This window comes from Acinonyx jubatus, chromosome A2 (genome assembly GCF_027475565.1).
Source record: "Acinonyx jubatus isolate Ajub_Pintada_27869175 chromosome A2, VMU_Ajub_asm_v1.0, whole genome shotgun sequence".
Classification (NCBI taxonomy): domain Eukaryota; kingdom Metazoa; phylum Chordata; class Mammalia; order Carnivora; family Felidae; genus Acinonyx; species Acinonyx jubatus.
In genome coordinates, this window is record NC_069383.1 from 162009280 (window position 1) to 162021661 (window position 12382).

General features: G+C 52.7%; 1 protein-coding gene across 6 annotated transcripts in view; it reads right to left on the reverse strand.

The window, feature by feature from the left end:
• UHRF1 (ubiquitin like with PHD and ring finger domains 1) overlaps positions 1-12382 on the reverse strand; it is a 174016-nt gene that overhangs the window by 101160 nt on the left and 60474 nt on the right. The window lies entirely within an intron of this gene.

The window sequence follows — 12382 nt, forward strand, 5'->3', positions numbered from 1 at the left end:
ACTCATTCAGCTACCTGGCCAGGAGGACCGGACGCCCAACTCTGCCTGCTCGTCCATGGCCACAAGCCCCAGGTGGCCCTCAAAAGGGGCCTGGCATCCCCTGCTCTCCACCCAAGCCTACAGGGGCTATTCGTGACCCTCACAAGGCAGGGAGACCCCCAAAGCCTCAGAAGGTCCACCGACCTGAACACACTATCGTCAGATCAGTATGAACTCCGGCTTTCTGAAAAACGTACATATACAGACAGGTGGACGCAGAAATAAACACAGGCGCGCACGGAGGCATGCGTGGGTTCGGATTCCCATTTCCAAGCTCTGTCGACTGACAGGAGAGGCCCCGACACCCAGCTCACCGTTCTCAAATGCCATTCTTCAATGTGGAGAGGCGTCCCATTCCGGGGCTGAGGCAGGAAATATACAAGGTGAGCCGAGAGAGCATCTCCAGCACTTCGGAGGAGCAGGAAGGAAGGCAACCCTCCCTAGAGGGTGTGGTCACGAAGGAAGGACACAGGACCCCAGTCGAGGAGCGCCCGATGGCCAAAGCCAAGGGCAACTGAGGCGACAGAATGGTGACGGTGCCAGACTACCACGCACAGGACAGAATAAATGCTCCTAAATCTTCACTGGCGCAAAATTCAAAACATACCATAAATGAGGGAGAAGGGGCCGCCCTCTTCCACAAAAGAATTCCAATTCACAGATGGAGAAGCAGCCACAGTAATACGAAGTCACAGTAAAAACCAGCGCAGGGAGATGCCCAGCAGGTGCTGCAACGGACGGGCACAGGTGTGAGAGGAAACAAGGCATCTGCACAGTCTCAAAGTCCCGAAGGGAAAAGCAGCACCTTTCCCTGCAGACTCCCGGGCGGCGGCACCACCGTAACCGTGGGATGGGGGCTGACGTCACCCACCGGCAAAGAGACACAGCAGCTGGCGGCGCAGAGAACTCAGCGTGTCCCACACCGCGTGACCTGCATCCGAACCCCAGAGAACACCGGGCACGAGGCAAGTTGAGGGATGTCCGGCAGGATCCCCGACCAGCGTTCTCCAAAAGCATCGAGGTCACAAGAGATCAGCAAAGACGGAAACGGTCCCAGCCCTGAAGAGCCGGAGGTGTGATGGCTAAACGCAATACAGGGTCCCGGGTGGGGCTCTGGGGCAGAACGGGGACACGCGTGTGACAGCTGGCGGAATCCAAATAAAGGCTGTGGTTTGGTAAATACTCTTGCTCTGTGCTGCCTGCTTCGTGTGGGTTATTCTGCAGTTATGTTCCATGCTAGCAGCGGGGAGGTGGCTGAAAAGTACCCGAGAACTCTCGATGCTGTCTTTGTAACATTTCAATCCGTCTAAAATTGTTTCCAAATAAAAACTCAAAAAAAAAAAAAAAAGCCAACTTTTACCTCTGTCCTCTGAAGCTCGCTGCACAGCAGGTTTTAGCTGGAAGAAGAGAGTGGCTGTAAAAAGATCCAGACCGATAAGCGAAGAAAAGCAAGCTGACGCCACACTGCAAGCTAGTTTCAGGACCCACAGAAGACCCAGCCTGCCGAACCCAAGTTTCAGCTCCTTCCTGTCTGCAAGAGGCCAGGAAGTGACATGTCTCATCGATCTTTCCATACTGGCCAAAGACCCTCTTACTCACAGCTTCGCACCAAACCCTCCATATCCTGAGGGACACTGAAACCCAACTGTGGACGTCGTGATGGCTCAGTCAGGGACGTGGTGGGCACCCCAGGCTGTGTGGATCCCGACGAAGAAGGGTCTGGTCTCGTTATGTGGAGACGTAAGAACCACATTACCTTCCTTACTGCCCACCCCCAACAGCAGACACAACTCAGGATGACAAAACTTACAGTAAACTAGACAGTGTGGCACCAGCACGAGGACAGACACAAGAGATCAACAGTCCAGAAATAAATCCACACTTGTGTCTTAATTGTTTATTTCTTGTGCGACAGAGAGAGAGTGCTCGAGCATGAGCAGCGGAGGGGCAGAGAGACAGGGGGACAGAGGATCCAAAGCAGGCTCTGGGCGGTCAGCCCAGAGCCCGATGGGGGCTTGATCTCATAAACCGCGAGATCGTGACCTGAGCCGTCGAGAGGCGGACACTCAACCGACTGAGGCACCCAGCCGCCCCCGGAAATAAATCTGCACTTGTAAAGCCAGCTGATTTTCCAGGAGCTGCAAGACCAGTCGAAGGGGAAAGAACACTCTTTTCAACAACTGGACACCCGTGCGAGAAAGAATGAAGGTGAACCCCTACCTCACACCACATGCAAAACTCACCTCAAAATGGATCCTAGGTCGAAACGCAAGAGCTCAATCTATAAAACGCTTAGAAGACGACACATGAATTAATCTCTGTGACCACGGATTAGGCAATGGTTTCTAGACGCGACACCAACACCACAGCCACAGAGCAAGGGAGGAAAAAGGAGGCCAAAACCCCAGAGAAAGTGGTAACAGGGCAGTCGGGGCCTGTTCCTGAAATGATGACACTTTTCACACTATGTCCTCTGTTTTCACAAACTTTCTCCCTGGAGAGCATGGTGGTGTCGTGGGGACAACCACAGGCTCCAGAGGCCTGGGTCAAGCTCCAGTCATGTGAGCTGGGGCAAGTTCCTAACTGGGCCTCAGTTTCCTCATCTGTAAAGTGGGGTCACCGTGTTAATGCCCTACTCGTGCAGTTGTGGGGGCTTAAATAAGGCAACCGACATAAGCACTTAAAGGAGTCCCTGGCACACAAATGGCAGTTGTTACGGGCTCACTCAGCCTGGGGCACCTGGGTGGCTCAGTCATTAAGCGTCAACTTCAGCTCAGGTCATAATCTCATGATTTGTGGGTTCGAGCTCCACATTGGGCTTTCTGCTGTCAGTGCTGGATCTCTGCCCCCACTTCTCTCTGCCCCTTTCCTGCTTGTGCTCTCTCTCTCAAAAATAAACATTTTTACAAAATAGTATTTATTTCCAAAAACACAAAAAGCATCCGACTCTTGATTTCGGCTCAGGGCATGATCTCGCTGTCTGGGGTTCGAGCCCCGAGTCAGGCTCTGTGCTGACAATCAGGCTCGAGCCTGCTTGGGACTCTCTCTCTCCCTCTCTCTCTCTGCCCCTCTCCCATGCGCTCTCGCTCTCTCTCAAAATAAACTTTAAAAAAAGGAAAACAGAGGCTCCCTCGGGGAAAGCAGGCAGATCTGATGACACGTGGGGTGGCAAGACACCCTCACCGACCTGTGCTCCCGGTGGCCACGCGGGGGGTCTCTGAAGGGGAACCTGGCCACACCTCTTTTTTAGAAGACGCCCACCTCCTACCAGCCAGCTGCCTTTAAGTTCAGGACACACGGCCTCCCCGTCCGCCCAGACGCCTCTACAGGACCCTCCTCTGCAGGGTCTGGAGCATGAAAGGTGGCCAACACCTTGGCACCTGGCGGGGGGGGGGGGGGGTTGCTAAATACAGACTTCTGAGGGAGCGCCAGGGCCTGGGAAGTTTCTGGCCCGGTGCCCCGAGCTGTGAGATGCCTGGAGGTGATCGGCCCTGTTCTGCGGGACCCACGGCACGCACTTCACATGTTGGAAAGGAGTGAGCGTGCTCGTACGTGTCTTTCTCAACGGTGACCTCCTCCGGCAGCTAGGGGCCACAGATCAGGGAGACAAGAGTAACATCTCGAAGCACTGGGTAAGGAGGGACTTTCAATCAAAGGTGCTGGGTCAACTGGGCAGCCCTTTAGGAAAAAGGCAGTCAGACCGTACATCCCAATGGATGAGGGGTCTGCATGAAAAGCAGGTGACCACACGAGTGCTGGAAAAAAACACGCGGAGTCCCCCTCCAACTCAGCACCGAAAAGCCTTTCCAATTAGGACTCCAAATCCAGACACGATAGAAAAAGAAAGATCCATAAACTCTACTATATCAAAAATTATTTCAAAACACACATACTGCTTCAGGGCAAATAAACAAAAACAAAAAACCCCCCATTAAAAGGTCAAAACGCGTGCTCTCTCTGTGCCCCTAACCCACTCACATTTCGTCTCTGTCTCTCTCAAAAATAAATAAACATTAAATTTTTTTTTTTTTTTAATTAAAAAGGGGCACCTGAGGGACTCAGTCAGTTAAGCGTCCAACTTTTTGGCTCAGGCCACGATCTCACGGTTTGTGAGTTCGAGCCCCGCGTCAGGCTCTGTGCTGACAGCTGGGAGCCGGGAGCCTGGAGCCTGCTTCCGATTCTGTGTCTCCCGCTCTCTCTCTGCCCCTCCCCTGCTCACGCTCTGTCTCTCTCTCTCTCAAAAATATATAAACATTAAAAAAAAATTTTTTAATAAAAAAATAAAAAGTCAAAATGCAACTGGTGAAACTCAGAACAAATATTTATAAAAATACCACAAAGGGCACATGGCTAACCTCCCTAATGTACGTGAGAGTTTTACAAGGGAGGAAAAGCAAGAAATCCCATTTAAAAAGGGGTGGAAAAGGTACACCTGGGTGGCTCAGCTGGTCGAGCGTCCGACTTCGGCTCGGACATGATCTCACACTGGACGAGTTCGAGACTCATGTCGGGCTCTGTGCTGACAGCTCAGAGCCCGGAGCCTGCTTCGGATTCTGTGTCTCCCTCTCTCTCTGCCCCTCCCCCACTCATGCTCTGTCTCCCTCTGTCTCCGAAATAAACAAACATTAAAAATAAATGAATAAAAATTTAAAACATTTTAAAAAGGGGTTAAAAGTATGAACAGGCAGTTCACAGAAAAGATGTAAAAACGGTCTCTGACATATTAAATACTGCTCAGCCTCCCTCATCATTCCCGAAATGCTAATTAAAACCACACGGCACATCCTGCTGGTAAGGCTGGGGGGACCAGACCTGTCATCCCACAGGGCCGATGGGAGTAAACCCATACCACCCTCTGGAAGCGAACTGGGCAGAAGCTGACGAAACACATCTACGCTTCACTTCTGGCCCAGCGATCTCGCTGCTAGAAATTCACCCCGAAGATGCTCTCCCACGAATACAAAAGTACCTACACGCCAGGGCTTTCGCTGCAGCACCGTTTACAACTGTAAGACACCGGAAACAACCTAAACGCCCAGACACAGGGGAGGCTGAAATAACCGTGCAGCGCCCCACGGTGGACACCACGTGGCTGCGCAGAAGAGGACGTCGCCATGGCCAGGTGAAGAGGCTTCCAGGATACGCCCTTCAGTGAAAAGCACAGAGTTCAAGTTTACTGTGCCACACTTAACGTGAAAAAGGCGGGGATAGGAGACGACACACACGTCTGCTCTTTTGAGGGGCAGTGGAAGGATAAGCCGGAGACGACTGAGATCATTCCCTGCAAGGAGGGGTGGCATCTGTCTCCAGACGTCTTTCTGCACAGTCCTGCTAATGTCCCGCCTCCTGGATGAATGAATGAGTGGATGAATGAATGAAATCAACAAGAGTTGGGGAGGGGGAGGAATTCTCTAACAAATACTACAAATAAATACAAGCCAGATCTCAGGTAAATAATAGAACCACAGTAAAGAAAAAAGGAAGACTAACCCAGGCCACTTTTAAACACAATTTTGGGGGCGCCTGGGTGGTTCAGTCAGTTAAATGTCCAACTATTGGTTTCGGCTCAGGTCACGATCTCGCGGTTCGTGGGTTCGAGCCCCGCGTCTGGCTCTGAGCTGACAGCTCGGAGCCTGGAGCCTGCTTCAGATTCTGTGTCTCCCTCTCTCTCTGCCCCTCCCTAACTTGCACTATGTCTGTCTGTCTGTCTCTCTCTCTCTCTCTCTCAAAAACAAACATTAAAAAAAAAAAATTTAAGGGGCGCCTGGGTGGCTCAGTGGGTTAAGTGTCCGACTTCAGCTCAGGTCATAATCTCACGGTTCATGGGTTCGTGCCCCACGTCAGGCTCTGTGCTGACGGTGCAGAACCTGCTTGGGATTTTCTCTCTCTCCCTCTCTGACCCTCCCCACTCGTGCTCTCTCTCTCCCTCTCAAAATAAACAAACATTTTCAAAAAACCACAATTTTGCAACCATATGCCTTGGAAATAAAAGATCCAACAAATTATCAACTTCTGCTCCACAGGCTTCTTTTACAGCTGGTGATGAGGCCGAGTTCTTGCTGACAGAGAGGGGGTTATAACACAGGAACGCAGAAGACAGCAAGGAGCCTGTGGGGGGGCACTGGGCCTGGAAATCTCAACGTGAACCCCCGGGCACCGGCGTGGATATGTGCGTATGCCAGAAGCAGAAATGTCTGTGTGTGTGATATACACGTACATATCACAGGAACGCCAATACACGCACATGGGTAATTATTCCCAGCTTTGGCCAACGAGAGGGCCGAGAAGCACAGACACCCCATTGACAATGAGCACAGGAAACACTCAGATCTTGGTTTCTGAACGGCACTGTCCACAAGAAGAACAAGGCTCCGTGGAGAAGTGGTCAACCCCAGAGGAGGGGCAGGGAGAGCACAGGACGGGCCTGGGACACCCACTGTGTCCCAAAGTTAGGAAGCACGCACGGAACGGTGAGGACATGCCAAAGGACACAATGAGCCACCTCGAGGGGCTCTTCCTCTGGATAAATTTGGGACCGCTGGGGCAACCAAAAACATAATGACGGCACCGGATCACAACCTACTGAATCGGGTAAGAATCCATGAGCCCACACGGACATAAACAAACAAACGGGGAAGAAGAGACAGCTTGTCCTTACAGCGGAAAACCAATCGACGAATGCAAAAGGAATGATGGAATCAATCCTCCTTTGGCCAGAGTCAACAAGGGCCGCTAAGACCGACAGTGGACGCTGGAGGAGTGAGAGGCGTCCACATGGTCTCAGACTATCTCCCCGCAAGAAACTTACCAAGGGCGAATTGGAAAAGTAGTAGCTTTAGGACAGAGATCCCTCCTTACCCCAGAGATGGAGGTGAGTATCACCAGACATGGAACACACTGACCCCAAGGGCCTCCGGATACAACGCACAAAGAAGGACAGAAGGTCACTTCTGGGATGTTCCTGCCAAAAGTACGTAATGGGGAGGAAGCGTCAGACAAACCCACATTGAGGGACATCCCACAGGATAACCAGCCTGTCTTCTCCCAAAGGTCAAAGTCATGAACTCCAAACACTCAGGAACGGTTCCAGGTTAAAGGAAACGAAACCAGTCTGACAACTGAACACGGTGTGTGATCCCAGACTCTCTCTTGAGAATTTCGAGAATTAATTTCCTGATTTTGACAAGTTGTCGGGAAGACAGATTGTCTCGTCTGGAAGAACCGAACACGGAAGTATTTCGAGGTAAAGGGGCATCTCTCTGAAACAGCTCAGGGAAAGTGCAGAGGGAGAGGGACAGGGGGAGAGGGGGAGAGGGGGAGGAGGAACAGAGCGGACGAGTGAAACGTTCACACTCGGGAACTGGGAGAAATGCATCCCGGAATTCTTTGTGTTATTCTCGCAACTTTTCCGTAAATCTGAAAATCTGCCTCTAAAAACATTCACGGCAAGAATTAAAGAGGAAGCACTCGGGTTGGAAAAGTAACCACAGGCGGCAGTGCTTGGGCAGGAGGCCTGGAGCTGGGAGCGCCGCGGACTCGGCTGCAGGCACCTGCTTGGCGCGTCAGGAGCAAACACGGGGTCTGCCAGCCCACCAACGTCTCCACTCGGCTCCACGGGGTCCGGGAAGCAGCGCGGGCAAAGGCCACCTGTCCGCCTGGCCCACGGCCACGGGCAAGGGGCTGGAGCCACGCAGAGAGAGGGCCGGATGCCAGCTTCCTCGGGGACCCCCGAGCAAGCTCCCTGCACAGCCAGAGAGGCCTAGCAGAGGCTCGGAACACCAGCCCTTTCTTTATTCACACGCAGAGGTCTCAGGTGTTCCGTAAGTCACCACGTAAAACCATAATCATTAACCAAACAACCTTCCTAGGTCTCCACAAACGTGCCCTGTGACTGTGCGTGGGCAGCGGGTGCGGCCGGGGCTGGGCCACGCGCAGGTACACGAGTCATGTGCCCAGAGAGGCCCTGCTCCTCCCTTCCGGCCCCGGTGAGTCTGGACAGGTTCGCTGGCCTCCCCGAGCCCCACCCTCCTTCTGGAGTCCGCTCTGGGCCGTCCCTCGGAGCCCACGGTGGGGTGAGATGACAGCAGGGGGGAAGGGCCGACGCAGAGGGCACAGTTAACTCCGGTGCCGGCACGGGTCTAAACGCCTGGCACGTCTGACCGGCCCCGACCCTGGGAAGCAGGTACTGCGACCGCAGCCCATTTCACGGAGGAGGAAACTGAGGCATGAGGAGGCGGAGTGACTTGTCTGAGGCCACGCCGCAAGCAAAAGGGGGGCCGAGCCCACCAGCAGGGAGACACGTGAAAGCCCCGGCGCTCCCCTGCCCCGTAGCCTCCAGACTGCGGGCCTTCGTGAACATCCCAAGAGTCCAAGGAGGGAGACGCTGGCCAACATTTTTATAATCTTAGTGAGGGGCGGGGGGAGGGGGAGACCTCTCCAAGCAGGTCACAAGACCAGGAACTTTAGAGGAAAAGACAAATCTGGCAATAAACTTGCAAAGATTCTATGTACCAACACATCAAAAATAAAGCTGGAAGATAAATGGGAAGCTGAGAAAAAAACAAAAAAAAATGTGTGACACAAAAGGGTGCTAACAGCCCTAATGCAGGAAAGGTTATTATAAGATGCTTTTCTCAACCGGAGGCGATCCTGCCCCCAGACGACATCTGGGGACATCTGTGGCTGCCACACTGGGGGGCTCCTGGCATCCAACGGGTGGGGCCAGGAATGCTGCTCAGACCCCACGGTGCCCGGGACACCCCCTCCCCACCCCACCCGAGAATGGCCCGGTTCAAAGATATCAAACGGTTTGAGAACTCCCGTTGCGAGTCAAGAAAAAACACAAGCGCGCCAGTTTAACAGGTGGGCAGCGGCTACGAACCGGTAATTCAAAAAAGAGGCGACTGGGAGGTGACAGATGACAAGGACAGACGGAAGCTGGGGCTGCCGTCCGTATGACGAGAACCTCCAGCCACCGTGGGAGCACCAACCCCGACCGCCTTCCTGGGGACAAACGAGCAACCCACCTCAAGATATAAAAGGCATCCACGCTCCAAGCGCCCGCAGTCACAAGCCCACCTCGAAGAACCAGCAGCCAGGACGCTCACTGCAGTGACGCTTAAAGAGAAAAGAATCCACGGAATCCAAGGAGAAAAGCACACACGCCCCAACAAAAACAAAGGCGCATGCGGTCAGGGAAACGGAAAGACACAGTCCACCGGACACGGCAATGACCCGGAGAGCCGGGGCCAAGATCCAGGGTGGTAGGATCCGGGGGAATTCGTTACCCACCCAGACTTGTGCCTCCAGTGGGAATACTTGCGCTGACCTTTGTAAGACCAAAGCGTACTTGGAGCCCACGTGCAGAGCTGTGCCTGGGACCCAGAGGACCCCACCCTCCAGCAGCTCAACTGGCTGCTCCATCCAGGGAGACAAGAACCAAGTCCTGGGAGTAAGCCTTCACCAAAACCATTAGAGTACCCACTCTACCTAATTCACATTTAAAGTACCGCGAGCCTGGGGCGCCCGGGTGGCTCAGTCACGGAAGTGTCCCGCTTCGGCTCAGGTCATGATCTCGCGGTTTGTGAGTTCGAGCCCCGCGTCGGGCTCTCTGCTGCCAGCACAGAGCCTGCGTCAGCTTCTCCGTCCCCTCTCTCTCTGCGCCTCCCCTGCTCGCGCATGCTCACTCTCTCTCCCAAAAATACACATTCTGTCGATTTAATTTTTGTGTAAGTTTCTTTCTTTTGAGAGAGGCAGAGAGAGAGAGCAGGGGACGAGACTTGAGAAGGGGGAGAGAGAGCATCCCAGGCAGGCTCCGCAGCGGCAGCGCAGAGCCTGATACGGGGCTCGAACCCGCAAACCGTAAGACCGTGTTCTGAGGCCACACCAAGAGCCGGAGGCCTAACCAACTGAGCCCCCCAGGGGCCTCGGAATTACGCGCTTTCAAAGGGTGAGCGGACGGCCCGGGAATTCTACTTCATAAAGGTGCCGTTTAAAAAACCCAGCACCCTGGAAAATGAACACATCAGAGCTCGCCCACCACTTCGGAGCCCCGCCTGAATGTATCCAGAACGCTGGGACCGCCCGCGTCGCCTGCCGCAGACCGGTCTCCAGGTTCACCGCCGGGCCCGCCTTACACCCAAGACCTGCCTGCCTGCCTGCCTGCCTGCCTGCCTGCGAGTGGGAGTGACGGGTGACCCAGATCTGGAACCCTGGGACAGCATCAGAGCCACAAACCAGTCAGCTTAGACGGGGCGACAGAGAAGAGGCCAAAACCACAGAGAGGGTGATGATGCAGCGTCGGGGCCTCCCAAGCCCGGACCAGAGGGGGCAGGACCTCACGGACACTTTCCCGTGCGACGGTCCCGCGAGGGCTCTGTCACGCTCGTCTCACCGAGGGCGAGGAGGAACGGACGAACGACGGACACCACGCGGGCAGACGGACGGGCACAGGAGCGCCCCTGAGCCCCCCGGGCTCTTTCACGGACCGAGTGAGCTTAATCCTAAGGAAGCTCAGTGCGAAAGAAATCACCATCGATTTGCTTCAAATCCTACCGGGAATTCTGATAAGACGTATCTGAGAAGAGCGACAGCCAACAGTGGAACATGCTTCAAAACGTAAAGTGAGAAAAACTGTTCTGGGCATTAAAACATCACACTGGAAAACATTCACTTCACGCCAAAGAAGGCAGTAAAGGAGAGGAACCAAAGACGAGACAGAAAACAAAAGGAAAGTAACAGACAGAACTCCAACCACATCAATAATGACATTAAACGTGGATGGATTAGGGGCGCCTGGCGGGCTCAGTCAGGAGGGCATGTGGCTCTTAATCTCGGGGTTGTGAACTCAAGCCTCACGTTGGGCGGGGAGCCTACTTTAAAAACAGATAGATAGAGGGGATGCCTGGGTGGCTCAGCCAGTCGAACGTCTGACAAGGTAGGCTCAGGTCATATCACGGTTCGGGAGATCGAGCCCTGCATCAGGCTCTGTGCTGAGAACAAGAAGCCTGCTTGGGATTCTCTCTCTCCCTCTCTCTCTGCCCCTCCCCTGCTCACGCTTTCTCTCTCTCTCTCTCAAAATAAATAAACTTAAAAAAAAAGATAGTTTTAAAAAACGACGACAGAGAGATGAATGAATGAACGAACGAATGTGGACGGATTAAACAGTTCCAATAAACAGACACCGTCCTACGGTCAGGAACGAGACAGGGATGTCCACTCTCATCACTGTGATTCAACACAGCACTAGAGGCCCAAGCCTCAGCAATCAGACAACAAAAAGAGATAAGACACATCCAAATCAGCAAGGAAGAAGTCAAACTCGCGCTAGCTGCAGATGACACGACGCTCTATAGAAAACCTGAAAGACTCCACCAAAAAACTGCCAGAACTCATACATGAGTTCAGCAAGGTCACAGGATGCAAAATCAACGTACAGAAATCTGCTGCATTTCTATACACCAATGATGAAGCAGCAGGAACGGGAATTAAGCAATAAATCCCATTTACGATTGTACCAAAAACCATAAGATATGTAGGAGGAAACCCAACCAACCAACCAACCAACCAACCAACAGGTAAAAGACCTGTGCTCTGAAAACTATAAAACACTGAGGAAAGAAACTGAAGACGACGCAACAGAAATGGAAAGACAGCCCATGCTCATGGGTTGGAAGAATACATATTGTTAACATGTCAATACTACCCAAAGCCATCTACGCATTCACTGCAGGCCCTATCAAAATACCACCGGCGTTCTTCACAGAGCTAGAATAAACAATCCTAGAATTTATACGGGACCACAAAAGACCCCAAATAGCCAAAGCAACCTTGACAAAGCAAAGCAAAGCTGGAGGCATCACCTGAGTACAAAGCTGTAGTGATCAAAACAGTATGGTTCTGGCATGAAACACCGGATCAGCGGAACAGAACTGAGAACCCAGAAATAGACCCACAAACACATGGCCGACTAATCTTCGACAAAGCAGAAAAGAACAGCCAATGGAAAAAAAGACAGTCTCTTCAACAAACGGTGTGGGGAAAACTGGACAGCAACACGCGGAAGAATGAACCTGGACCACTTTCTTACAGCACACACAAAAATGAATTCAAAATGGATAAAAGACCTAAGTGTGAGACGGGAAACCATCAAAATCCTCGAGGAGAAAACAGGCAAAAATCTCTTTGACTTTGGCCGCAGCAACTTCTTACTCAACACGTCTCCAGAGGCAAGGGAAACCAAAGCAAAAATGAACTATTTGGGGCCTCGTCGAGATAAAAAGGCATCTTCACAGCAAAGGGAACAATCAGCAAAACTAAAAGGCAACGGATAGAATGGGAGAAG